Genomic DNA, 27,893 nt, shown 5'->3' on the forward strand with positions numbered 1-27,893 from the left:
AAACCAGCGTCCAATGGTAGGCAGAGAGAGCAGTGCAAACCATCAAGCAAAGCTTGAAGAGGTTAACTGAAGGCTAACTGCAGACTCGCCTATCCCGAGTCCTGCTTAGCTACCGCACAAGACCCCACTCGCTCATTGGGATCCCACCTGCTGAATTGCTCATGAAAAGAGCACTTAAGACAAGGCTCTCGTTAGTTCACCCTGATCTACAACAAAGTGCATCCCATGATAGCGCAAATGTGTCACGCGAGATTGAAATCAATGACCCTGTATTTGTATTAAATTATGGACAAGGTCCCAAGTGGCTTCCCGGCACTGTCGTGGCCATAGAGGGGAGCAGGGTGTTTCGGGTCAAACTTTCAAATGGATTAATTCACCGGAAACACTTGGATCAAATCAAACTCAGATTCATGGTCTATCCTGAGCAACCCACCTTGGACCCTACTTTTTTTGATCCCCCAACATACACATCAGTGGCAACTGGCACCACGGTTGACCACGAAGCAGAACCCATCATCCACAGCAGGCCAGCAGGGCCCAGCACACCAGGCAGCTTAGCAAGGCCAGCTGCACAGCAGCCCAGCGAGGGCCCAACAAATGATTCAACAACACCAGCTTTCACACCAAGATGATCAACCAGGGCAAGAAGGGCCCCAGATCGACTCACATTGTAAATAGTTACACTATTGACTTTGGTTGGGGGCAGGGGGAGTGTTGTTATATATTTACACTTTACTCTGTACAGCCACCAGAGGGCTCATCCCCTGGAGTCCCAAGGGATCCTATAATCCCTTGGGAGCACAGGTATTTAAGGAGGCTTCACAGGTTGGAGAGGCACTCTGGAGACCTGCAATAAAAGACTACGGTCACACTTCACATTGTGCTCACAGTGTTCAGTCTGACTCTTTCTCCATACACTACACTCCCCTTTTCTGACTGTAAAATCTTGAAAGTATTTCCTTCAAAAGGCAACCCCTCTCCCGTTCTTCAATCTACTCTTTGTATAACATAGAAACATAGAAATCTACAGCGCAGAAGGAGGCCTTTTCAGCCCATCGTGTCTGCGCCAGCCAACAAGAAGTTATCCAGTCTAATCCTACTTACCAGCTCTAGGTTCGTAACCCTGCAGGTTTCGGCACTTTAAGTGCCTATCCAAGCACCTTTTAAATGTGGTGAGGGTTTCTGTATCCACCCTTCCAGACAGTGAGTTCCAGACCCCGACAACCCGCCGCATGAAGAAGCATCCCCTCAAATCCCCTCTGAACCTTCCACCAACCGCCTTAAAACTATGCCCCCTCATAATTGACTCCTCCACCAAGGGAAGTTGGCCCCTGCTATCCAATATATCCAGGCCCCATAAAATTTTGTACATCTCAATGAGGTCTCCTCTCAACCTCCTCTGTTCCAATGAGAACAGATCCAGCCTATCCAATCTGTCCTCATAGCTAAGGCTCTCCAATCCAGGCAGCATCCTAGTAAATCTCCTCTGCACCCTCTCTAGTGCAATCACATCCTTCCTATAATACGGCGACCAGAACTGCACGCAGTACTCCAGCTGTGGCCTAACCAGAGTATTATACAATTTAAGCATAACCTCCCTGCTCTTGTATTCTATACCTCGGCCACCAAAGGCAAGCATTCCGTATGCCTTTTTAACCACCTTATCCACCTGGCCTGCTACTTTCAGGGATCTGTGGACAAGCACTCCAAGGTCCCTTTATTCATCCACACTTTTAAGTGGCCTACCGCTTAATGTGTATATCCTTTCCTTATTAGCCCTCCAAAAGTGCATTACCTCACACTTATCCAAATTAAATTCCATTTGCCACTGCTCTGCCTACTTGGCCAGTAGATTGATATCCTCCTGCAGTCCATGACTTTCCTCTTCATTATCAACCACACAGCCAATTTTAGTGTGATCGGCAAATTTCTTAATCATATTCCCTGTATTCAAATCTAGATCATTGATGTATACTATAAAAAGCAAGGGTCCCAGTACTGAGCCCTGCAGAACCCCACTGGAAACATCCTTCCAGTCACAAAAACATCCATCAATCATTACCCTTTGCTTCCTACCTCTAAGCCAATTTTGGATCCAATTTGCCACTTTGCCCTGGATCCCATGGGCTTTAACCTTTATGACCAGTCTACCATGTGTGACCTTATCAAAAGTTTTGCTAAACTCCATATTCACTACATCGTAAGCACTACCCTCATCGACCCTCCTGGTTACCTCCTCAAAAAATTCAATCAGATTAGTCAAACACGATCTTCCCTTAATAAAGCCGTACAGACTGCCCCTAATTAATCCTTGCCTTTCTAAATGTAGATTCGTCCTGTCTTTCAGGATTTTTTCCAATAATTTTCCCACCACTGAGGTTAGGCTGACAGGCCTGTAATTACTCGGCTTATCCCTTTCTCCCTTCTTAAACAAGGGTACCACATTAGTAGTCCTCCAGTTCTCCGGCACCATGCCCAAATCGAAAGAGGACTGGAAAATGATGGTCAAGGCCTCTGCTATTTCCTCTTTTACTTCGCTCAACAGCCTGGGATGCATTTCATCTGGGCCTGGGGACTTATCTACTTTCAAAGTTGCTAAACCTCTTACTATCTCCTCTCTCACTATGTTTATTTTATCCAGAATTTCACACTCCTCCTCGATAGCAGTATCAGCATTGCCCCTTTCCTTTGTGAAAACAGATGCAAATTATTCCTTAAGAACCATACCAACATCTTCTCCCTCCACAAAAATATTACTCTCATGGTCTCTAATAAGCCCTACACTTTCCTTAGTTATCCTCTTGCTCTTAATATATTTATATTTGGGTTTTCTTAATTTTACTAGCCAAGAATTTTTCATACTCCATCTTAGCATTCCTAATATCCTTTTTAATTTTACCTCTTAACTTGCTATATTCCTCCAAAGATTCTACAGCATTTAGCCGTCGGTATATGACATAAGCTTCCCTTTTTTTCTTTATACTCCCCTGTAAGTCCCTAGGCATCCAGGGGCTCTAGAATTGTTTTCCTACCCTTTTTCTTTAAGGGCACATGTTTGGCCTGAGTCTTCCGGATTTCCTCCTTGAATACTTCGAACTGTTCCGACACTGATTAACCTACAAGTAACTGTTTCCAGTCCACTGTGGCCAAATCCCCCTCAACTTAGCAAAGTTAGCTTTTCCCCAATTTGGGACTTTTATTCCTGGTCTATCCTTGTCCTTATCCATAACTAACTTGAATCTGACTGAATTAGGGTCACTGGCACCCAAGTGCTCTCCCACCAATACCCCTTCCACCTGCTGTAAGGTGTTCGTTTTCCACTCTACTTTAATTCATGGACCTCGGAAATTACAGGAAGAACTCCACATAACGCAAAATTTAAGCTTAAACCCAACTGTTAGTTTATTACACAAAAAACAACTAAAAATTACAGAACAAAATCTCTTAGAGACATACAATCACCCATCCAGCCAATTGCTGCTGTTGTTGATTGTAGGCTTGTGGAGCTGGTGAAGATGTTGGGTCCCAGCTGCCTGCTTCATGGTCGTTGTTCCTTTGACCTACTCTACTGCGGTGTTTCTTCAACCTGTTGTTCCTCTCTGATGTCTCCCTTCTCGTTCTGAACTGTTGTTCTCAGCTCTTACATATATATAACCGTTTGATTACACACATCTCCTGCTGGGCTGCTTTTCAGTTAATGCATCTGCATGAGTCTTGATGGCTGTGATGATGGGTCTAGATCTGTTTGGAGGGCCACAATTTGCACACGGAATTGACAGGATAAAATATAACTCCTTATCTTTTGTGCCCCGTTATCCAAAAATGTACGCCTTGTGGGATCCTTCGTTGACCTCGGTTTTTGCAGACTTGTAGTCTCCATAGGGAACTGGTTTTTCCCTGCGGCCAATTAATCCAGGGACTCTTCTGCTTGATTGTATCAAAACCCTTTGTCTCGATGTTTAATCGGGTCTCGCTCCTGAGCACAGAAAATGCATTAATCAGTTATGAGACATCACCTGCCCCAGGCTGGTACTCTTTTCTCCCGCCCAACAGTCCCAAAGGTTTTCTTTTAAACCTTTTTAATCCATGGCCTCTTGCTGTGCCTCAACCGTGAAATGTTTAAAAGCTTACACTGCCCAGCTTCATTCCCCAAAATTAAATCCAAAACCACCCCCTTTCATGTTGGACTGGTTACATACTGACTAAAAAAGTTCTCTTGAATGCATTTTAAGAATTCCGCACCCTTTATACCCTTCACACTATATTTGTCCCAATCAATATTCGGATAGTTAAAATCCCCTATTACTACCCTATGGTTTTTGGACTTCACAGCAATTTGCCTACATATTTGCTCCTCTATCTCCCTCCCACTATTTGGAGGTCTATAATACATGCCCAGCAGTGTGATTGCCCCTTTTTATTTTTCAATTCGACCCATATGGCCTCTTTTGATGATCCCTTTAACATATCATCCTTCCTCACCGCTGTAATAGTTTCTTTAATCAATACCGCGACAACCCCTCTTTTTTACCCCACCTCTCTGTCTTATCTAAAAATCCTGTAACTAGGCATATTGAGCTGTCAAACGTGCCCCTCTTTCAGCCATGTCTCTGTAATGGCTATAATGTCATACTCCCAAGTGTCTACCTGTGCTCTTAGCTCATCCACCGTATTCTAGAACAAGAGGTCACAGTCTCAGGATACGGGGTAGGAGATTTAGGAATGAGATGAGGAGAAATTTCTTCACTCAGAGGGTGGTGAACCTGTGGAATTCTCTACCACAGAAGGCTGTGGAGACCAAGTCACTGAATATACTTAAGAAGGAGATAGATTTCTAGACACAAAAGGCATCAAGGGGTATGGGGAGAAAGCGGAAATATGGTGTTGAGATAGAGGATCAGCCATGATCATATTGAATGGCGGTGCAGGCTAAAAGGGCTGAATGGCCGACTACTATTCCTATTTTCGATGTTTCTATGTTATTCGCTATACTCCTTGCATTAAAGAATATACCATTTAGCACAGGAAGACCTCCTTGATTACTACTTACTAACCCTTGTTTCCTCTGTCTTACAGATTCACTTTCTAAATTCTTGCTAAGTTCGTTAAAAATAGTCGAACCAGAGATCCCGGACTGTGTTCACATTGGGACGTCCATAAGTTCTAAACTCCTATTGCTATGAATGAGAAAATAAAATGTAAAATTACATATTTATGTTAAAAACCCTGCCCACTCAGGTAATGTTACTTTAAACCACAATTACATTTTTTTTTAGAAATCGGCAAATTTTTTTTTCAAAAATGTTTCTATCAACTTTAATTCCTATAATGTATTTATGTGAGGTGTATTTTTTGATTAGGGTTTTTAACATAAATATGTATTTTTACATTTTATTTTGATATGTTTTTGGTGTTTTAAAACTCTTATGCTGGTAAAAGTAGGCTATGCACCTGCTTTTACCAGTCGCAAGAGTTTTAAGGATATTCGCGGGGCAAGAGACGGTCAAATAGCCCGATCTCCGCCGTGGGTATGTCCTTCTCCCCGAGAAGCGTGTGATCTGGCAAGCCAGAAACTTGACAGATCGGAAAAGCTGGTTTTCAGCGTATGCGCATTCAGAGCCGAAAACCGGCTTTTGCAATGCCTTCCCGGGTCTGTTCACATTCCGTAGGGACCCGGGGAGGCCGGGATATCGGGGCCAATGGTTCAGGTCGATAACCCTAGATTAAGCAGCGGCTTCTCAGATAACCCTTTCTATTAGCAAACCATGATACTGACTTGCCAATATGAAAAACCTGTATGGTTTAGATGGTTCAGTACACTGGCATGCCAATGCACTCTGCAACACACATGTAAGTTGCCGGTTTGTTGCTCACGGTTCCACGGCATGGTGATTTTTGATCTTATCGTGCCGTTCGGCAGTGGCACAATGTGTGGGTAACATTCTCTCCCAGCCAAAGCTTGGGAAAATAGGCGGGTGAGTCACTCAGGATTGTTCATCGCAAGCCTTAGCTGCTGAAGCAGAGACATGGGCCGAGGACTGGGCACAAGTTTCTCACCTTATTTCTCTCTCCATACCCACTGAAGGTGGAATGGTATGTGAAGTGAAGGCTGAAAAATATAAAGAAAGATAAAAGATCAAGGAAAAGGAAGAACTAGCATTTACACAGCATGTTTCATGACTTCAAGACATCCTAATGCAGTTTACAGCAATGAAGTAATTTTGAAGTGTAGTCATTACTGTAATGTAGGAAACGAAAAAGAGAAGCAGAAAATAGGCCATTTGACCCCTCGAGCCTGCACCACCATTCAATATGATCATGGCTGATCATTTTCTCTCCATACCCCTTGATCCCTTTAGCCGTAAGGGCTACATCTAACTCCCTTTTAAGTATATCTAATGAACTGGCCTCAACAACTTTCTGTGGTAGAGAATTCCACAGGTTCACAATTCTCTGAGTGAAGAAGTTTCTCCTCATCTTGGTCCTAAATGGCTTACCCCTTACCCTTAGACTGTGACCCCTGGTTCTGGACTTCCCCAACATCGGGAACATTCTTCCTGCATCTAACCTGTCCAATCCTGTCAAAATTGTATGTGTTTCTATGAGATCCCCTCTCATTCTTCTAAATTCCAGTGAATATAAGCTTAGTCGATCCAGTCTTTCTTCATATGTCAGTTCTGCCAGACTGGGAATCAGTCTGGTGAACCTTCACTAAACTTCCTCAATATCAAGAATGTCCTTCCTCAGATTAGGAGACCAAAACTTTACACAATATTCCAGGTGTGGCCTCACCAAGGCCCTGTTCACATGCAGTAAGACATCCCTGCTCCTATACGCAAATCCTCTCGCTAGGAAAGCCAACATGCCATTTGCCTTCTTCACCGCCTGCTGTACCTGCATGCCAACTTTCAATGACTGATGTACCATGACACCCAGGTCTCATTGTTCCTAATCTGTCACCATTCAGATAATATTCTGCCTTCCTGTTTTTGCCACCAAAGTGGATAACGTCACATTTATCTACATTATACTGCATCCGCCATGCATTTGCTCCTCACCGAACCTGTCCAAGTCACTCTGCAGCCTCTTAGCATCCTCCTCACAGCTCACACTGCCACCCAGCTTCGTGTCATCTGCAAACGTGGAGATATTACATTCAATTCTTTATTCTAAATCATTAATGTATATTGTAAATAGCTGGGGTCCCAGCACTGAACCTTGCGGTACCCCACTAGTTACTGCCTGCCATTCTGAAAAGGACCCATTTATTACATAGAAACATAGAAACATAGAAAATAGGTGCAGGAGTAGGCCATTCGGCCCTTTGAGCCTGCACCACCATTCAATAAGATCATGGCTGATCATTCCCTCAGTACCCCTTATTCCCACTCTTTGCTTCCTGTCTGCCAACCAGTTCTCTATCCACGTCATTACCCCCAATACCATGAGCTTTAATTTTGCACACTAATTAGGCAGATTAGGAAATGGCGGGGTGCTACGAGACCTCGGTGTCATGGGACATCAGTCATTGAAAGTTGACATGCAGGTACAGCAGGCGGTGAAGAAGGCAAGTGGTATGTTGGCCTTCATAACTATGCGATTTGAGTGTAGAAGCAGGGAGTCTTACTACAGTTGTACAGGGACTTGGTGAGGTCTCACCTGGAATATTGTGTTCAGTTTTGGTCTCCAATCTAAGGAAGGACGTTCTTGCTATTGAGGGAGTGCAGCGAAGGTTCACCAGACTGATTCCCGGGATGGCAGGACTGACTGATATATGAGGAGAAACTGGATCGACTGGGCCTGTATTCACTGGAGTTTAGAAGGATGAGAGAGGATCTCACAGAAACATATAAAATTCTGACGGGATGGGACAGGTTAGATGCAGGAAGAACGTTCCCGATGTTGGGGAAGTCCAGAACCAGGAGACACAGACTAAGGATAAGGGATATGCCATTTAGGACTGAGATGAGGAGAAACTTCTTCACTCAGAACATAAGAACATAAGAATATAATAATTAGGAACTGGAGTAGGCCATCTAGCCCCTCGAGCCTGCTCCGCCATTCTACAAAATCATGGCTGATCTGGCCGTGGACTCAGCTCCACTTACCCGCCCGCTCCCCGTGACCCTCAATTCCCTTATTGGTTTAAAATCTATCTATCTGTGATTTGAATACATTCAATGAACTAGCCTCAACTGCTTCCTTGGGCAGAGAATTCCACAGATTCACAACCATCTGGGAGAAGAAATTCCTTCTCAACTCGGTTTTAAATTGGCTCCCCCGTATTTTGAGGCTGTGCCCCCTAGTTCTAGTCTCCCCGACCAGTGGAAACAACCTCTCTGCCTCGATCTTGTCTATCCCTTTCATTATTTTAAATGTTTCTATAAGATCACCCCTCATCCTTCTGAACTTCAACGAGTAAAGACCCAGTCTACTCAATCTATCATCATAAGGAAACCCCCTCATCTCCGGAATTAGCTTAGTGAATCATCTCTGTATCCTCTCCAAAGCTAGTACGTCCTTCCTTAAGTAAGGTGACCAAAACTGCACGCAGTACTCCAGGTGTGGCCTCACCAATACCCTGTACAGTTGCAGCAGGACCTCCATGCTTTTGTACTCCATCCCTCTCGCAATGAAGGCCAACATTCCATTCGCCTTCCTGATTACCTGCTGCACCTGCAAACTAACTTTTTGGGATTCATGCACAAGGACCCCCAGGTCCCTCTGCACCGCAGCATGTTGTAATTTCTCCCCATTCAAATAATATTCCCTTTCACTGTTTTTTTTCCAAGGTGGATGACCTCACATTTTCCTACATTGTATACCATCTGCCAAACCTTAGCCCATTCGCTTAATCTATCTAAATCGCTTTGCAACCTCTCTGTGTCCTCTACACAGCCCGCTTTCCCACTAATCTTTGTGTCATCTGCAAATTTTGTCACACTACACTCTGTCCCCTCTTCCAGGTCATCTGTGCATATTGTAAACAGTTGTGGTCTCAGCACCGATCCCTGTGGCACACCACTAACCACCGATTTCCAACCCAAAAAGGACCCATTTATCCCGACTCTCTGCTTTCTGTTAGCCAGCCAATTCTCGATCCATGCTAATACATTTCCTCTGACTCCGCATACCTTTATCTTCTGCAGTAACCTTTTGTGCGGCACCTTATCGAATGCCTTTTGGAAATCTAAATACACCACATCCATCGGTACACCTCTATCCACCATGCTCGTGATATCCTCAAAGAATTCCAGTAAATTAGTTAAACATGATTTCCCCTTCATGAATCCATGTTGCGTCTGTTTGATTGCACTATTCCTATCTAGATGTCCTGCTATTTCTTCCTTAATGATAGCTTCAAGCATTTTCCCCACTACAGATGTTAAACTAACCGGCCTATAGTTACCTACCTTTTGTCTGCCCCCTTTTTTAAACAGAGGCGTTACATTAGCTGCTTTCCAATCCGCTGGTACCTCCCCAGAATCCAGAGAATTTTGGTAGATTATAACAAATGCATCTGCTATAACTTCCGCCATCTCTTTTAATACCCTGAGATGCATTTCATCAGGACCAGGGGACTTGTCTAACTTGAGTCCCATTAGCCTGTCCAGCACTACCCCCCCTAGTGTTAGTGATTATCTCAAGGTCCTCCCTTCCCACATTCCCGTGACCAGCAATTTTTGGCATGGTTTTTGTGTCTTCCATTGTGAAGACCGAAGCAAAATAATTGTTTAAGGTCTCAGCCGTTTTCACATTTCCCATTATTAAATCCCCCTTCTCATCTTCTAAGGGACCAACATTTACTTTAGTCACTCTTTTCCATTTTATATATCGGTAAAAGCTTTTACAATCTGTTTTTATGTTTTGCACAAGTTTACTTTCGTAATCTATCTTTCCTTTCTTTATTGCTTTCTTAGTCATTCTTTGCTGTCGTTTAAAATTTTCCCAATATTCTAGTTTCCCACTAACCTTGGCCACCACATTGGTTTTTAATTTGATACTCTCCTTTATTTCCTTGGTTATCCACGGCTGGTTATCCCTTCTTTTACCGCCCTTCTTTTTCACTGGAATATATTTTTGTTGAGCACTATGAAAGAGCTCCTTAAAAGTCCTCCACTGTTCCTCAATTGTGCCACCGTTTAGTCTGTGTTTCCAGTCTACTTTAGCCAACTCTGCCCTCAGCCCGCTGTAGTCCCCTTTGTTTAAGCATAGTACGCTCGTTTGAGACACTACTTCCTCACCCTCAATCTGTATTACAAATTCAACCATACTGAGATCACTCATTCCGAGAGGATCTTTTAGAAACATTGAAACATAGAAAATAGGTGCAGGAGTAGGCCATTCGGTCCTTCTAGCCTGCACCGCCATTCAATGAGTTCATGGCTGAACATGCAACTTCAGTACCCCATTCCTGCTTTCTCACCATACCCCTTGATTCCCCTAGTAGTAAGGACTTCATCTAACTCCTTTTTGAATATATTTAGTGAATTGGCCTCAACAACTTTCTGTGGTAGAGAATTCCACAGGTTCACCACTCTCTGGGTGAAGAAATTCCTCCTCATCTCGGCCCTAAATGGCTTCCCCCTTATCCTTAGACTGTGTCCCCTGGTTCTGGACTTCCCCAACATTGGGAACATTCTTCCTGCATCTAACCTGTCTAACCCCATCAGAATTTTAAACGTTTCTATGAGGTCCCCTCCCATTCTTCTGAACTCCAGTGAATACAAGCCAAGTTGATCCAGTCTTTCTTGATAGGTCAGTCCCGCCATCCCGGGAATCAGTCTGGTGAACCTTCGCTGCACGCCCTCAATAGCAAGAATGTCCTTCCTCAGGTTAGGAGACCAAAACTGTACACAGTACTCCAGGTGTGGCCTCACCAAGGCCCTGTACAACTGTAGCAACACCTCCCTGCCCTTGTACTCAAATCCCCTCGCTATGAAGGCCAACATGCCATTTGCTTTCTTAACCGCCTGCTGTACCTGCATGCTAACCTTCAATGACTGATGTACCATGACACCCAGGTCTCTTTGCACCAAAGTGGATAACCTCACATTTATCCACATTATACTTCATCTGCCATGCATTTGCCCACTCACCTAACCTATCCAAGTCACTCTGCAGCCTCATAGCATCCTCCTCGCAGCTCACACTGCCACCCAACTTAGTGTCATCCGCAAATTTGGAGATACTACATTTAATCCCCTCGTCTAAATCATTAATGTACAGTGTAAACAGCTGGGGCCCCAGCACAGAACCTTGCGGTACCCCACTAGTCACTGCCTGCCATTCTGAAAAGTCCCCATTTACTCCTACTCTTTGCTTCCTGTCTGACAACCAGTTCTCAATCCCTGTCAGCACACTACCCCCAATCACATGTGCTTTAACTTTGCACATTAATCTCTTGTGTGGGACCTTGTCGAAAGCCTTCGGAAAGTCCAAATATACCACATCAACTGGTTCTCCCTTGTCCACTCTACTGGAAACATCCTCAAAAAATTCCAGAAGATTTGTCAAACATGATTTCCCTTTCACAAATCCATGCTGACTTGGACCTATCATATCACCTCTTTCCAAATGCACTGCTATGACATCCTTAATAATTGATTCCATCATTTTACCCACTACCGATGTCAGGCTGACCGGTCTATAATTCCCTGTTTTCTCTCTCCCTCCTTTTTTAAAAAGTGGGGTTACATTGGCTACCCTCCACTCCATTGGAACCGGTTCTGGGGGAGGTGGAACCAGTACAAACCGGACGGTCTGCACCTGGGAAGGACTGGAACCAATGTCTTAGGGGGAGTGTTTGCTAGTGCTGTTGGGGAGGATTTAAACTAATATGGCAGGGGGATGGGAACCAATGCAAGGAGACAGAGGGAAACAAAAAGGAGGCAAAAGCAAAAGACAGAAAGGAGATGAGGAAAAGTGGAGGGCAGAGAAACCCAAGGCAAAGCACAAAGTGGGCCACTGTACAGCAAAATTCTAAAAGGACAAAGGGTGTTAAAAAACAAGCCTGAAGGCTTTGTGTCTTAATGCAAGGAGTATCTGCAATAAGGTGGATGAATTAACTGTGCAAATAGATGTTAACAAATATGATGTGATTGGGATTACGGAGACGTGGCTCCAGGATGATCAGGGCTGGGAACTCAACATCCAGGGGTATTCAACATTCAGGAAAGATAGAATAAAAGGAAAAGTAGGTGGGGTAGCATTGCTGGTTAAGGAGCAAATTAAGGCAATAGTTCGGAAGGACATTAGCTTGGATGATGTGGAATCTATATGGCTAGAGCTGCAGAATACCAAAGGGCAAAAAACGTTAGTGGGAGTTGTGTACAGACCTCCAAACAGTAGTAGTGATGTTGGGGAGGGCATCAAACATGAAATTAGGGGTGCATGCAATAAAGGTGCAGCAGTTATAATGGGTGACTTTAATATGCACATAGATTGGGTTAACCAAACTGGAAGCAATACGGTGGAGGAGGATTTCCTGGAGTGCATAAGGGATGGTTTTTTAGACCAATATGTCAAGGAACCAACTAGGGGGGAGGCCATCTTAGACTGGGTGTTGTGTAATGAGAGAGGATTAATTAGCAATCTCGTTGTGCGAGGCCCCTTGGGGAAGAGTGACCATAATATGGTGGAATTCTGCATTAGGATGGAGAATGAAACAGTTAATTCAGAGACCATGGTCCAGAACTTAAAGAAGGGTAACTTTGAAGGTATGAGGCGTGAATTGGCTAGGATAGATTGGCGAATGATACTGAAGGGGTTGACTGTGGATGGGCAATGGCAGACATTTAGAGACCACATGGATGAACTACAACAATTGTACATTCCTGTCTGGCGTAAAAATAAAAAAGGGAAGGTGGCTCAACCGTGGCTATCAAGGGAAATCAGGGATAGTATTAAAGCCAAGAAAGTGGCATACAAATTGGCCAGAAATAGCAGCGAACCCGGGGACTGGGAGAAATTTAGAACTCAGCAGAGGAGGACAAAGGGTTTGATTCCGGCAGGGAAAATGGAGTACGAGAAGAAGCTTGCAGGGAACATTAAGGCGGATTGCAAAAGTTTCTATAGGTATGTAAAGAGAAAAAGGTTAGTAAAGACAAACGTTGGTCCCCTGCAGTCAGAATCAGGGGAAGTCATAACGGGGAACAAAGAAATGGCAGACCAATTGAACAAGTACTTTGGTTCGGTATTCACTAAGGAGGATACAAACAACCTTCCGGATATAAAAGGGGTCAGAGGGTCTAGTAAGGAGGGGGAACTGAGGGAAATCTTTATTAGTCGGGAAATTGTGTTGGGGAAATTGATGGGATTGAAGGCCGATAAATCCCCAGGGCCTGATGGACTGCATCCCAGAGTACTTAAGGAGGTGGCCTTGGAAATAGCGGATGCATTGACAGTCATTTTCCAACATTCCATTGACTCTGGATCAGTTCCTATCGAGTGGAGGGTAGCCAATGTAACCCCACTTTTTAAAAAAGGAGGGAGAGAGAAAACAGGGAATTATAGACCGGTCAGCCTGACCTCAGTAGTGGGTAAAATGATGGAATCGATTATTGAGGATGTCATAGCAGCGCATTTGGAAAATGGTGACATGATAGGTCCAAGTCAGCATGGATTTGTGAAAGGGAAATCATGCTTGACAAATCTTCTGGAAGTTTTTGAGGATGTTTCCAGTAAAGTAGACAAAGGAGAACCAGTTGATGTTGTATATTTGGACTTTCAGAAGGCTTTCGACAAGGTCCCACACAAGAGATTAATGTGCAAAGTTAAAGCACATGGGATTGGGGGTAGTGTGCTGATGTGGATTGAGAACTGGTTGTCAGACAGGAAGCAAAGAGTAGGAGTAAATGGGTACTTTTCAGAATGGCAGGCAGTGACTAGTGGGGTACCGCAGGTTCTGTGCTGGGGCCCCAACTGTTTACATTGTACATTAATGATTTAGATGAGGGGATTAAATGTAGTATCTCCAAATTTGCAGATGACACTAAGTTGCGTGGCAGTGTGAGCTGCGAGGAGGATGCTATGAGGCTGCAGAGTGACTTGGATAGGTTAGGTGAGTGGGCAAATGCATGGCAGATGAAGTATAATGTGGATAAATGTGAGGTTATCCGCTTTGGTGGTAAAAACAGAGAGACAGAGTATTATCTGAATGGTGACAGATTAGGAAAAGGGAAGGTGCAACGAGACCTGGGTGTCATGGTACATCAGTCATTGAAGGTTGGCATGCAGGTACAGCAGGCGGTTAAGAAAGCAAATGGCATGTTGGCCTTCATAGCGAGGGGATTTGAGTACAGGGGCAGGGAGGTGTTGCTACAGTTGTACAGGGCCTTGGTGAGGCCACACCTGGAGTATTGTGTACAGTTTTGGTCTCCTAACTTGAGGAAGGACATTCTTGCTATTGAGGGCGTGCAGCGAAGATTCACCAGACTGATTCCCGGGATGGTGGGACTGACCTATCAAGAAAGACTGGATCAACTGGGCTTGTATTCACTGGAGTTCAGAAGAATGAGAGGGGACCTCATAGAAATGTTTAAAATTCTGACGGGTTTAGACAGGTTAGATGCAGAAAGAATGTTCCCAATGTTGGGGAAGTCCAGAACCAGGGGTCACAGTCTGAGGATAAGGGGTAAGCCATTTAGGACCGAGATGAGGAGAAACTTCTTCACCCAGAGAGTGGTGAACCTGTGGAATTCTCGACCACAGAAAGTAGTTGAGGCCAATTCACTAAATATATTCAAAAGGGAGTTAGATGAAGTCCTTACTACTCGGGGGATCAAGGGGTATGGCGAGAAAGCAGGAAGCGGGTACTGAAGTTTCATGTTCAGCCATGAACTCATTGAATGGCGGTGCAGGCTAGAAGGGCTGAATGGCCTGCTCTTGCACCTATTTTCTATGTTTCTATGTTTCTATCTCTAATCTCCACCCACAATGATTCAACATTTTGTTCAATATCGTCTCTCACAACTGCCCTGATATCATCCTTTATTAACAGAGCTACCCCACCTCCTTTCCCTTCTTGTCTATCTTTCCGAATTGTCAGATACCACTGTATGTTTAATTCCCAGTCTTGGCCCCCCCTGCAACCACGTTTCTGTAATGGCCACCAAATCATACCCATTTGTAATGATTTGTGCCGTCAACTCATTTACGTTATTTCGAATGCTGCGTGCGTTTAGGTAGAGTGTTTTAAAATAGTTTTTAAACCATGATTTTTAGTTTTGACCCCTCCTGCAGCCCCTTTATATTCATACATATTGTCCCTTTCTATCACCTTGTGGTTTACACTTACCCCAGTGTTACTCTGCTCTGTTGCCTCCTGCCTACTGCATTCTTTCTTGGGGTCCTGTTCATCTGCGCTCTCACCCACTCTAACTAGCTCAGAGCCATCTCCTGGGTTCCGAATACTCCTTGTACTCTTTTGCCAGAGAATTCTTAACCTGTGGAATTCTCTACCACAGAGAGTTGTTGATGCCAGTTCATTGGATATGTTCAAGAGGGAGTTAGGTATGGCCCTTACGGCTAAAGGGATCAAGGGGTATGGCGAGAAAGCAGGAAAGGGGTACTGAGGTGAATGATCAGTCATGATCTTATTGAATGGTGGTGCAGGCTCTAAGGGCCGAATGGCCTACTCCTGCACCTATTTTCTATGTTTCTATGTTGAGTTCCCAGCCTTGGTTACCCTGGAGCTATATCTCCGTAATCCCAATTACATCATATCCGTTAACAGCTATCTGCGCAGTTAATTCATCTACCTTATTATGAATTCTCCTCGCATTGAGACACAGAGCCTTCAGGCTTGTTGTTTTTACACTCTTTGTCCTTTTAGAATTATGTTGTAATGAGGCCCTTTTTGATTTTTGCCTTTGATTTCTCTGCCCTCCACTTTTCCTTATCTGCTTTCTGCCTTTTGCTTCTGCCCCCATTTTACTTCCCTCTGTCTCCCTGCATAGATTCCCATCCCCCTGCCATATTAGTTTAAACCCTCCCCAACAGCACTAGAAAACACTTCCCCTCGGTCATTGGTTCCAGTCCTGCCAGGTGCAGACCGTCCGGTTTGTACTGGTCCCCACCTCCCCGAGAACCGGTTCCAATGTCCCAGGAATTTGAATCCTTCCCTCTTCCACCATTCCTCAAGCCACGTATTCATCTTAACTATTCTGCTATTTCTCCTCTGACTAGCACGTGGCACTGGTAGCAATCCTGAGATTACTACGTTTGAAGCAGCCAATTTGTGCATAGCTAGGTTCGACAAGCAGCAATGAGCAGATCATCTGTTTTTGTGATGTTGGTTGAGGGATAAATATTGACCAGGACACTGGCGAGAACTCCCCTGCTCTTCTTCGGAAAAATAGCCCCATTTATATCCAGCTGAGAGGACTGATGTATCATCCAAATGTCCGCACCTCCGACAGTGCAGCACTCCCTCAACACCACACAGGAGTATCAACCTAGATTTTGTACTCAATTCTCTGGCATGGGAATTGACCCATAGCTTTCTGACCCAGAGGCCACTGAGCCACAGCTGACACAATAAATTGAAGCATGAAGGGAAGAAGAGAAGGGGAGGGGAGGGGGGATGCTGGCAGAACACCAGTATAAAAATAGCTGTCTTGGATTGTTGTGGAGTCCATTTTTTAATTAAGTACCCAGCAATGCAGGCCCAGTTCTACTAAGAAACTTGTGAACAGTGGGAAGCAAGTAGTGCAGCTGGCTCCAGAAACACTTAACCTGGTCCAAGTGCAGATTTTTAATATACCAAATCATTTCCTATTCACTGCCATTGCATAGAGCTTCTGATCCAGGCACAACACTTGAATATATAATCCTGATTCAAACATACAATTTTCCTCAATTATTCATATTTTCAATGCTGAGCACACTGAATATCATTAGCACATTGCCTAATTTCACCCTTAGTGCAGCATGTTAGAAGCCTGCGCTTTCTCACATTAACACCTTCTTGTAACAGGATGGAATTATGATCTAAGTCAATATGTGATCTTATCGGTCTTATCCTCCCAATTGCACCAGGGTGGAGCGGAATAAAATAAGGCTTTTCAGAACTTTGTGATATAAAGCTGGAAGTGTGTGTCTCATCCCCAGGGGCCTAGCAAGCAGTGCAGCCTTGATGTGGGTTTTACATAGACCTACAATTTGGGCCTGCCAAAGGCAAACGCTGCATAAATCCATATGCTCATTTCAGAATGTGCATTATTACTTGTTAACTCCTGTTCTTTGAAAAACAAAACTTGTAATAATGACCTTCTGGCAGCATATGATGGTGCAATCCTCCATTCACTTATGTCATGAGGCATTATAATAGCCTTTCACTGATGTCAGATTGCAGTTCTACTCACTTGAGTTCTCTAATAGTTCGGATACCAGGCCTTCACTAAAGCCGCTCTTGTTAAATCTTTCGACACAAAGCGTGACGCCATCTGGCGCACGTGCAAGTGAGGAAATATGCAGGAAAGGAAAGAGAATTTTCCAGCACAGATTTTCAGTATCAAAAGGTTTGGCAAGAATACAAAAAAAATGCGAGCTGTCGGGTGTCGAGATATGAAAAATTGTTCGCAACAGACAATCAATGTTACACAGGTAAGAAGGGCTCATATGTTCAACCTGACCTTTAGGAATAGTGAGAGAAAATTGCAGGGCTACGGGGAATGAACAGGGGAGTGGGACTAATTGGAAAGCTCTTTCAAAGAGCCAGCACATATTCAATGGGCCAAATGGCATCCTTCTGTGCTGTATGATTCTATAATCCTTTGATCTCAGCGCAAGGTGTGGAGTGTAGAGGCAGGATTCAGTGTGCCAGTAGATGCTAATTCAGAGGTACGGCTCTCGTCCTGGCCACAGTTGTTTTAGATATTTTTTGACCTCAAAACTGGATGACGCTTGAGTCTATATGGCAGCCACGGCATGACTGGCCAGCGAGGGTTGTGATTATATTTACTATGAATTTTCTGCTCTGCAAGAGTGTGGATTTTGTGCTCTTGAAGCTAGGGATGTTAACGCAGAGTCGGCATTGAGCAATTTTACAGTAGTTCATCATCATAGGTGGTCCCTCATATTGAGGATAACTTGCTTCCACGCCAAAAAGGGATGAGTTCACAGTTGTTTCAATGAAGGACCTAATATTCCAGATCCTGAACTGCATGTTGAAGGATGGAAGATGCCTGTGCGTGGATTTTTTTAACGTGGGATGGCCGTTGCACCCCAGCCACCACACGGGCTTGACAGAGCTAGGTCTTGGTCCAGTGGCAAGGATTAACCAAGACGACTGGAGACCAGCTCTGCTGTATGGACCTAGTGCGCACATATATTGCAGTGTGGGCTGGCTCATGCTGCCCCTGGGCCCTCGCCTCTTCTGGACACCGAACTCACGCCACTCCTGGGCCCCGATCGCGTCGCTCCACAATCACTCGCCACTCCTGCGCCCCATACTTGCTGCTCCTGCTGTATCTGCCACCTGCCCATGCTCCAATCATAGTAGTTACGGCATGTTTAAACGCAGAGTAAAACTCTCTCCCCAGTGTGCCTGTTTCAACCTCAGAAAAGCATCCCTAATACAGCATTTGTCCATTTCCCACAACAACCATCCTGTAGTTTATCTGAGTGAGACTGCTGGTGTTTGGGACCCATGTCCACGATGAACTGGATTCCGATCAATTTCAAATACAACACATACAGCAGATAAAGGAGACTTTTATTCCATCAATCTGGGCTGGAACTGGACCCAAGTTCTGCAGGTGACAGACCAGTGCCCAGCCCATTCCACAACCAATTCCCATTGATTGAAGAGGGGATGTCAGTTTTCTTCACTGTCTGAGATACGAAACACCAGGCTGCTATCCAGGGCTTAGTTGAGAAATAGTTAGCACTATCACACGAGGCAAGTTAAGAATAAAAAGAGTTCTTTGACATTTCAGCCACTTGTATAGGTCACTTTGGGCCTGCTTTCACACGTAATTAGTAGTATGGGAACAATTTTAATCTAACTTGGCTGGTGGCTAACTGTTGGTTAGGCCACTCAAGGCCTGGTAAAACTAGGCGGAGCCTGCACGGTGCAAGCTCCACCCATTTAGGATAATAGGAACAGGAGTAGGTCCTTCAACCCCTCGGGCCTGTTCCACCATTCAATGAGATCATGGCTGATCTGTGACCTAACTCCATATACCTGCCTTTGGCCCATATCCATTTGTACCTGAATTTTTCACTGGGATCCTACAACTTGACTTACATAATAAAGAAGCTGTTTCATGTGGGCAGGGTGCTCGCCTGGTTACAGGATCATCTGTAAATGGCACCAGGTAGACCTTGGGCGTCAATGGGTTGGCAGAAGTGCCCCTCTCACTGCCCTGCTCCACTGCCCCACCGACTTTCCCCACCAGGTTGCCTGACAGCCATGATTTGAATTTCTCCACAAAGTTTGAAAAGAACATAAGATTACAACCATTACATTTCCAATGAAAGCAAAGAGCTGAGTATCCTGTCAGCTCATTTGCTACTGTATTAGAAATGTCACCACCAAGTGCAGGCTGATGAGCAGATCTCTGACCACGAGGAGAAATACATAGCAGTCTCTGTTTAGCCAACTTGTAAGCCATGCAATTGGATTATGGTTGCCTGCTGTTGCTGCTCTCAGAAGGGGCTTCCAATATTACACCACTTGCTGTGGTGTGACTAGAGCATTACATTGAACTGAAGTTAACAAAAAGAACTTGCATTTATATAGTGCCTGTCATCACCTCAGGACATCCCAAAGCACTTTACAGCCAATGAAATACATTTGAAGGGTAGTCACTGTTGTGATGCAGGAAACGCGGCAGCCAATTTGCACACAGCAAGCTCCCACAAATAGGAATGAGATAATGACTAAATCATCTCTTTTAGTGATGTTGGTTGAGGGACAAATATTGCTCAGGACACCGGGGAGAACTCTCCTGCTCTTCTTCAAAATAGTACCATGGGATCTCTTACATCCACCTGAGAAGGCAGATGGGGCCTCGATTTAACGTCTCATCCAAAAGACAGTACCTCCATCTTTCATGATTATAATGTGCACACAATACATTATTGGATGGTGCTTAAGTTTTGTCAAAAAATAATATATACAGTTTTAAATTCCTTAAGTAACACGATATAAATCCAATAAGGAAGTCAGGAGAAATTTCGTAGAGAGTGGTAAGAATGTGGAACTCGCTACCACATGGAATGGTTGAGGTGAACAGCATAGATGCATTTCAGGGGAAGCTGGATAAATACATGAGGGAGAAAGGAATAGAAGGATATGGTGATAGGGTGAGATAAAGTAAGGTGGAGCATAAACATCTGGGGCTGTTGGGCCGAATGACCCGGTTCTGTGCTGTAAATTTCACATCATTCTATGTCAAGATTTACATTTTGATTTAATTTGGATTAATAAATTGCAAGCCAACAGACTAAGTCCTCATAGTTCACAGATACAGGCTCGTTCACGATGTCGGGCATAGACATCAAGTTTACAATTTGTGCCTTCATTCCTTCAATGGGCACCACAGCAAACTGTTTAGCGGAGGACCGCTGAGAAAGCAGCCCAGGATCTTTCTTGTAGTGCAGTCCATCAGGCCACACAGCATTTCCACAAACTCCGAGCTCTGGGAGCACGATGCGGCTCGTAATTACTGATACCAAAACAGGGCTGAGTGCAGCCACTAGAAGATGCCATCTCACAGCAGATCATCAGATTGTTACTCAACTGTGGACAGCATCGTAAATTAGACTTGTAGCTCAATGCCTGACAGAAATAGGTCCGTCTGATAGTTATGGGGAGAAATGATGGTACTCCAGGGGGCATGGAAAGGGGGGGAGGGGGGGGGTGAGGGGAGGCAGTGGCACTGTCAATTTTTTTACCCTGGCACCCTGGTGCCTCTGATCTTTCTGAGAATTCCGGGCACGCGTGCTTCATTACCGAGAGACACCAGGGACTTGTTTTTTGCAAGATTAATGAGCGCCATGGAAATTCTCCGGCGCATCTTGATAATTAAGTCTTTGTTTATCAAAAAACAAGTTATATTAGGAGCAGAAAATTCGCAGTAATTATTCATAATCCTAACAATTCAAGTGTAGCTACCTCATTTGCCTGTGTAATGCTGCTTTTTAATTTCTTGCATACATTTGCATATTAATTTTGTCCGTCGGCTGTGGCAGTTTTTTGACAGCTTCTCTGTGCTTTTTTTTCCTCCTCGTTTTTGCAGGAGTGCGACTCAGCTGGGTGGCATTTTGACTGGGTGTAATGATAAATTATGAATTTTCTAATTTGCTGCATAATCATTTAACTCCTTCTGTCCCTAATTGGGAAGATGGCATGGGAGCACTTTTTTGTTTTACATTATAAAAAAAAAGAATTACAATGCACGGCTATTCACCAGTATAGACGCAATAGTAGATAACACAGCAGCAGTTCAGTGGCCACTGCACAATCAAAAGGTTCAGGCATATCATCCCGACGCAAGAACAAAACTCAAGTGCTTTAACATCATCTGAACCTAGAGATTGTGTTGCAGTCTTTAACTCCCTTTCAGTCTTCTATTTCAGTACTTTCTAAAATATTGCAAACCCCTTATAATGATGACTTCCTTAGGAGCCATACAAAGAACATTTTATAAAAAGGTTGCTTTTTATGGGTTCCTCTATTAATCAAGGGGCCATAAAGAATGCACATTATGAGGCTGCAATGAGGGATTCATATGGTCTATTTTACATACTAAATCATTCTTTTGGGAGTGCGGGGTGAGGGGGGGGTGTGGTTCACAGCAATTAAATTGTTCTTAGTGGTAGTATTAATAGAAAGGACTGAGCAGGGATTGTCTGTCAACTGTAGGCATGGTGTGATCAAACAACATGATGCCGTGCTACCACCAAAGAACTTGATACTGTGTCATTTGACACTCATTATAGATTTTTTGCAATGCCTTATTCACTGACTTTGTGTATATTCAGGTATTCACCCACATTGAGTAGGATTAGTTCATTAAGCAAACATCGTGTTAAAAAGACATAATCATTGCAACTATAAATGCCTGCAACATTCTTAAGTGCTCATTTCCTTCATTTGATTTGAGAAAAAAAATCAATTCTGAAGTTGAAACAAAAATGAAAATAGCATTTTGAAGCATATAATATTCTGTCTCTTCTTTCTGCCTGTGCCTTACTCTTTATACATCTGTGCCCATTCTCCACGCTCATTACAAGACTCCACTGGGCAGGCCACATAGTTCACATGCCAGACACAAGACTCCCTAAGCAAGCGCTCTACTCGGAACAAGAGTGAGTTAGATATGGCCCTTATGGATTGGGGGATCAAGGGGTATGGAGAGAATGCAGGAAAGGGGTACTGAGGGAATGATCAGCCATGATCTTATTGAATGGTGGTGCAGGCTCGAAGGGCCGAATGGCCTACTCCTGCAACTATTTTCTATATTTCTATGTTTCTAACTCCTTCACGGCAAGCGAGCCAAAGGTGGGCAGTGGAAACATTACAAGGACACCCTGAAAGCCTCCCTGATAAGGTGCAACATCCCCACTGACACCTGGGAGATCCTGGCAAAAGACCGCTCTAAGTGGAGGAAGTGCATCCGGGAGGGTGCTGAGCACTTCGAGTCGCGTCACAGAGAGCATGCAGAAATCAGCAAACCAGTCCCAGCCACCCCTTCCCTCAATGACTATCTGCCTGTGACAGAGACTCTGGTTCTTGTATTGACTGTACAGTTTTTATGTCTCAAATAAAGCAATGTGATTGAGTACTGTGGACTTGAGTAAGTGTGAACTTCGTCTCTTTATTCTGACTCCAGAGTGCTCACACAGCATAGGAGGCCTGCTTATATACAGTGCTCCCAAGGAATGCTGAGTTCCCTTGGGACTCCAACAGGTGCACCCTCTGGTGGCGGTAGAATGCTGGTTACAAGGTGTTGCATATATAACATCACTCCCCGCAAAGTCAATAGTACATTTATTTACAGGGTGAGACGATCTGGGGCTTTCCGCCCCCTAGTCTCAGTACAAACACAGGTGCAGGTGAGTTGGTTGGGCCTTCGTTGGGCTGCTGCGCAGCTGGCCTTGCTGGGCTGCTGGGGATGATGGGTTCAGCTTCGTGGTCAACCGTGATGTCGGTTGCCACTAGTGTGTGTATCGGAGGGTCAAAGTTGGTGGTGTCTTCTTCAGGTTGCTCGTGGCTGTCTGTGAATCGCAGTTTGGTTTGGTCCAAATGCTTTCTGTAAGTTAGTCCATTTGCAAGCTTGACCTCAAACACCATACTCTCTTCTTTGGCTACGACAGTGCCAGCAAGCCTTTCGGGACAAGATCCGTAGTTAAGTCCAAATACAGGGTCATTGACTTCAATATCGCATGACAAATTTGCACGACCATGATACATGCTTTGTTGAGGCAGCCTGCCCGTGACATGATCATGGAGATCAGGGTGGACTAAAGAGAGTCTTGTTTTGAGTGCCCTTTTCATGAGCGGTTCGGCAGTGGGAACCCTGGTGAGCGAGTGGAGTCTTGTGCGGTAGCTGAGCAGGACTTGGGACAGGCGGATCTGCAGGGAGCCTTCCGACACGTGTTTCAATCTTTGCTTGATGGTTTGGACTAGCCATTCTGCCTGGTTGTTAGAAGCGGGCTTGCACGGGGCAGATGTAGAAACATAGAAACATAGAAAATAGGTGTAAGCCATTCGGCCCTTCGAGCCTGCACCACCATTCAATAAGATCATGGCTGATCCTTCCCTCAGTACCCCTTTCCTGCTTTTTCTCTATAGCCCTTGATCCCTTTAGTCGTAAGGGCCATATCTAAATCCCTCTTGAATATATCCAATGAACTAGCATCAACAACTCTCTGCGATAGGGAATTCCACAGGTTAATGAAGAAGTTTCTCCTCATCTCAGTCCTAAATGGCCTACCCCTTATCCTAAGACTGTGTCCCCTGGTTCTGGACTTCCCCATCATCGGGAACATTCTTCCCGCATCTAACCTATCCAGTCCCGTCAGAATCTTGTAAGTTTCTATGAGATCCCCTCTCATCCTTCTAAACTCCAGTGAATAAAGGCCCAGTTGATCCAGTCTCTCCTCATATGCCAGTCCCGTCATCCCGTGAATCAGTCTGGTGAACCTTCGCTGCACTCCCTCAATAGCAAGAACGTCCTTCCTCAGATTAGGAGAACAAAACTAACACAATATTCCTCACCAAGGCCCTGTACAACTGCAGTAAGACTTCCCTGCTCCTGTACTCAAAGCCCCAAGCTATGAAGGCCAGCATACCATTTGCCTTTGTCACTGCCTGCTGTACCTGCATGCCAACTTTCAATGACTGATCAACCATGACACCCAGGTCTCGTTGCACCTCCCCCTTTTCCTAATCTGCCGCCATTCAGATAATATTCTGCCTTCGTGTTTTTGCCCCCAAAGTGGATAACCTCACATTTATCCACATTATACTGCATCTGCCATGCATTTGCCCACTCACCTAACCTGTCCAAGTCACCCTGCAGCCTTTTAGCATCCTCCTCACAGCTCACACCACCACCCAGCTTAGTGTCATCTGCAAAGTTGGAGATATTACACTCAATTCCTTCATCTAAATCATTAATGTATATTGTAAAGAACTGGGGTCCCAGCACTGAGCCCTGCGGCAATCCAGAGTCACTGCCTGCCATTCTGAAAAGGATCCGTTTATCCCGACTCTCTGCTTCCTGTCTGCCAACCAGTTCTCTATCCACATCAATACATTACCCCCAATACCATGTGCATTGATTTTGCACACCAATCTCTTGTGTGGGACCTTGTTAAAAACTTTTTGAAAGTCCAAATACACCACACCCACTGGTTCTCCCCTGCCCACTCTACTAGTTACATCCTTAAAAAATTCCAGAAGATTTGTCAAGCATGATTTCCCTTTCATAAATCCATGCTGACTTGGAGCGATCCTGTCACTGCTTTCCAAATGCGCTGCTAGTTCATCTTTAATAATTGATTCCAACATTTTCCCCACTACTGATGTCAGGCTAACCGATCAATAATTACCTGTTTTCTCTCTCCCTCCTTTTTTAAACAATGGTGTTACATTAGCTACCATCCAGTCCATAGGAACTGATCTAGAGTCAATAGACTGTTGGAAAATGATCACCAATGCATCCACTATTTCTATAGCCACTTCCTTAAGTACTCTGAAATGCAGACTATCAGGCCCGGGGATTTATCGGCCTTCAATCCCATCAATTTTCCAAACACAATTTCCCGCTTTATAAGGATATCCTTCAGTTCCTCCTTCTCTCTAGTATTTTCGGAAGGTTACTTGTGTCTTCCTTCATGAAAACGGAACCAAAGTATTTGTTTAACTGGTCCACCATTTCTTTGTTCCCCATTATAAATTCACCTGAATCCGACTGCAAGGGACCTACGTTTGTTTTCACTCATCTTTTTCTCTTCACATATCTATAGAAGCTTTTGCAGTCAGTTTTTATGTTCCCAGCCAGCTTCCTCTCATACTCTATTTTCCCCCTGCTAATTAAACCCTTTGTTCTCCTCTGCTGTATTACAAAATTCTCTTAGTCCTCAGGTTTGCTGCTTTTATGGCCAATTTATATGCCTCTTCCTTGAATTTAACATTATCCTTAATTTCCCTTGTTAGCCACGGTTGAGCCACCTTCCCCATTTTATTTTTACTCCAGACAAGGATGTACAATTGTTCAAGTTCATCCATGTGATCTTTAAATGTTTGCCATTGCCTATCCACCATCAACCCTTTAAGTATCACTCACCAGTCTATTCTAACCAATTCATGTCTCATACCATTGAAGTTACCTTTCCCCAAGTTCAGGACCCTCGTCTCTTAATTAACTGTGTCACTCTCCATCTTGTAAAGAATTCTACCATATTATGGTCACTCTTCCCCAAGGGGCCTTGCACAACATAAGAACATAATAAGAACATAAGAATTAGGAACAGGAGTAGGCCACCTAGCCCCTCGAGCCTGCTCCGCCATTCAATAAGATCATGGCTGATCTGGCCGTGGACTCAGCTCCACTTACCCGCCCTCTCCCCGTAACCCTTAATTCCCTTATTGGTTAAAAATCTATCTATCTGTGACTTGAATACATTCAATGAGCTAGCCTCAACTGCTTCCTTGGGCAGAAAATTCCACAGATTCACAACTCTCTGAGAGAAGATTGCTAATTAGTCCTTTCTCATTACACATCACCCAGTCTAGGGTGGCCAGCCCTCTAGTTGGTTCCTCGACATATTTCTGGAAAACTATCCCTAATAGACTCCAGGAAATCCTTCTCCACCGCATTGCTACCAGTTTGGTTAGCCCAGTCAATATGTAGATTAAAGTCGCCCATGATAACTGCTGTACCTTTATTGCATATATCCCTAATTTCTTGTTTGATGCTGTCCCCATCCTCATTACTACTGTTTGGTGGTCTGTACACAACTCCCACTAGTGTTTTCTGCCCTTTGGTATTCTGTAGCTCCACCCATACCGATTCCACATCATCCAAGCTAATGTCCTTCCTTACTATTGCATTAACTTCCTCTTTAGCCAGCAACACCACCCGACCTCCTTTTCCTTTCTGTCTATCCTTCCTAAATGTTGAATACCGCTGGATGTCGAGTTCCCAGCCTTGGTCACCCTGGAGCCATGTCGTCATGATGCCAATTACATCATATCTGTTAATAGCTATCTGCGCAGTTAATTCGTCCACCTTATTCCGAATACTCCTCGCATTGAGGCACAGAGCCTTCATGGTTGTCTTTTTAACACCCTTTGCATCTTTAGGATTTTGCTGTAATTTGGCCCTTTTTGCTTTTTGCTTTGAGTATCTCGGCCTTCCACTTTTACTTTTCTTCTTTCTATATTTTGCTTCTGCCTCCATTGTACTTCCCTCTGTCTCCCTGCATAGGTTCCCATCCCCCTGCCATATTAGCTTAACCCCTCCTCACAGACATTGGTTCTGGTCCTGCCCAGGTGCAGACCGTCCGCTTTGTACTGATCCCACCTCCCCCAGAATCGGTTCCAATGTCCCAGAAATTTGAATCCCTCCCTTCTGCACCACTCCTCACCTTATTCACCTTAGCTATCCTGCAATTCCTACTCTGATGAGCACTTGGCTCTGGTCGCAATCCTGAGATTACTACTTTTGAGGTCCTACTTTTTAATTTAGCTCCTAGCTCCCTCAATTCGTAGAACCTCATCCCGTTTTTGACTTGCTTGATCCCATTGCGGGTCATGAATTCTTTGAATTCGCGCTGGTGAAGCACAGCCCATTGTCGCTGACAAGGACATCAGGCAGGTCGTGCATGGCAAACATGCCTCGTAGGCTTTTGTTGGTGGCAGTGGATGTGCTTTCAGACATTATTACACATTCAATCCATTTTAAATAAGCATCCACAACAACCAAAGTCATTTTGCTAGAAACAGGCCAGCGAAGTCAATGTGGATCCGAGACCACGGTTTGGAGGTCCATGACCACAAACTTAGCGGTGCCTCCCTGGGTACAATGCTCAGTTGAGAGTAAGTGTTACATTGGCGCACGCAAGACTCCAAATCTGTGTTGATGCCGGGCCACCACACATGGTATCTGGCTGTAGCTTTCATCCTTACTATGCCTGGGTGGGTACTATGTAGGACGCCTATGAACGTTTCCCTGCCTTTCTTAGGCAAAACCATGCAATTACCCCATAAAGGACAGTCCGCCTGTATGGACCTTTCATCTTTGCGCTGCTGGAACGGCTTAATCTCTTCATGCATCTCCACTGGGACACTGGACCAGTTCCCATGGAGGACACAATTTTTTACAAGGGACAGTAAAGGATCCTGGCTGGTCCAGGTCCTGATCGGGCGGGTC

Source organism: Pristiophorus japonicus, chromosome 4 (assembly GCF_044704955.1).
Source record: "Pristiophorus japonicus isolate sPriJap1 chromosome 4, sPriJap1.hap1, whole genome shotgun sequence".
NCBI classification, from domain to species: domain Eukaryota; kingdom Metazoa; phylum Chordata; class Chondrichthyes; family Pristiophoridae; genus Pristiophorus; species Pristiophorus japonicus.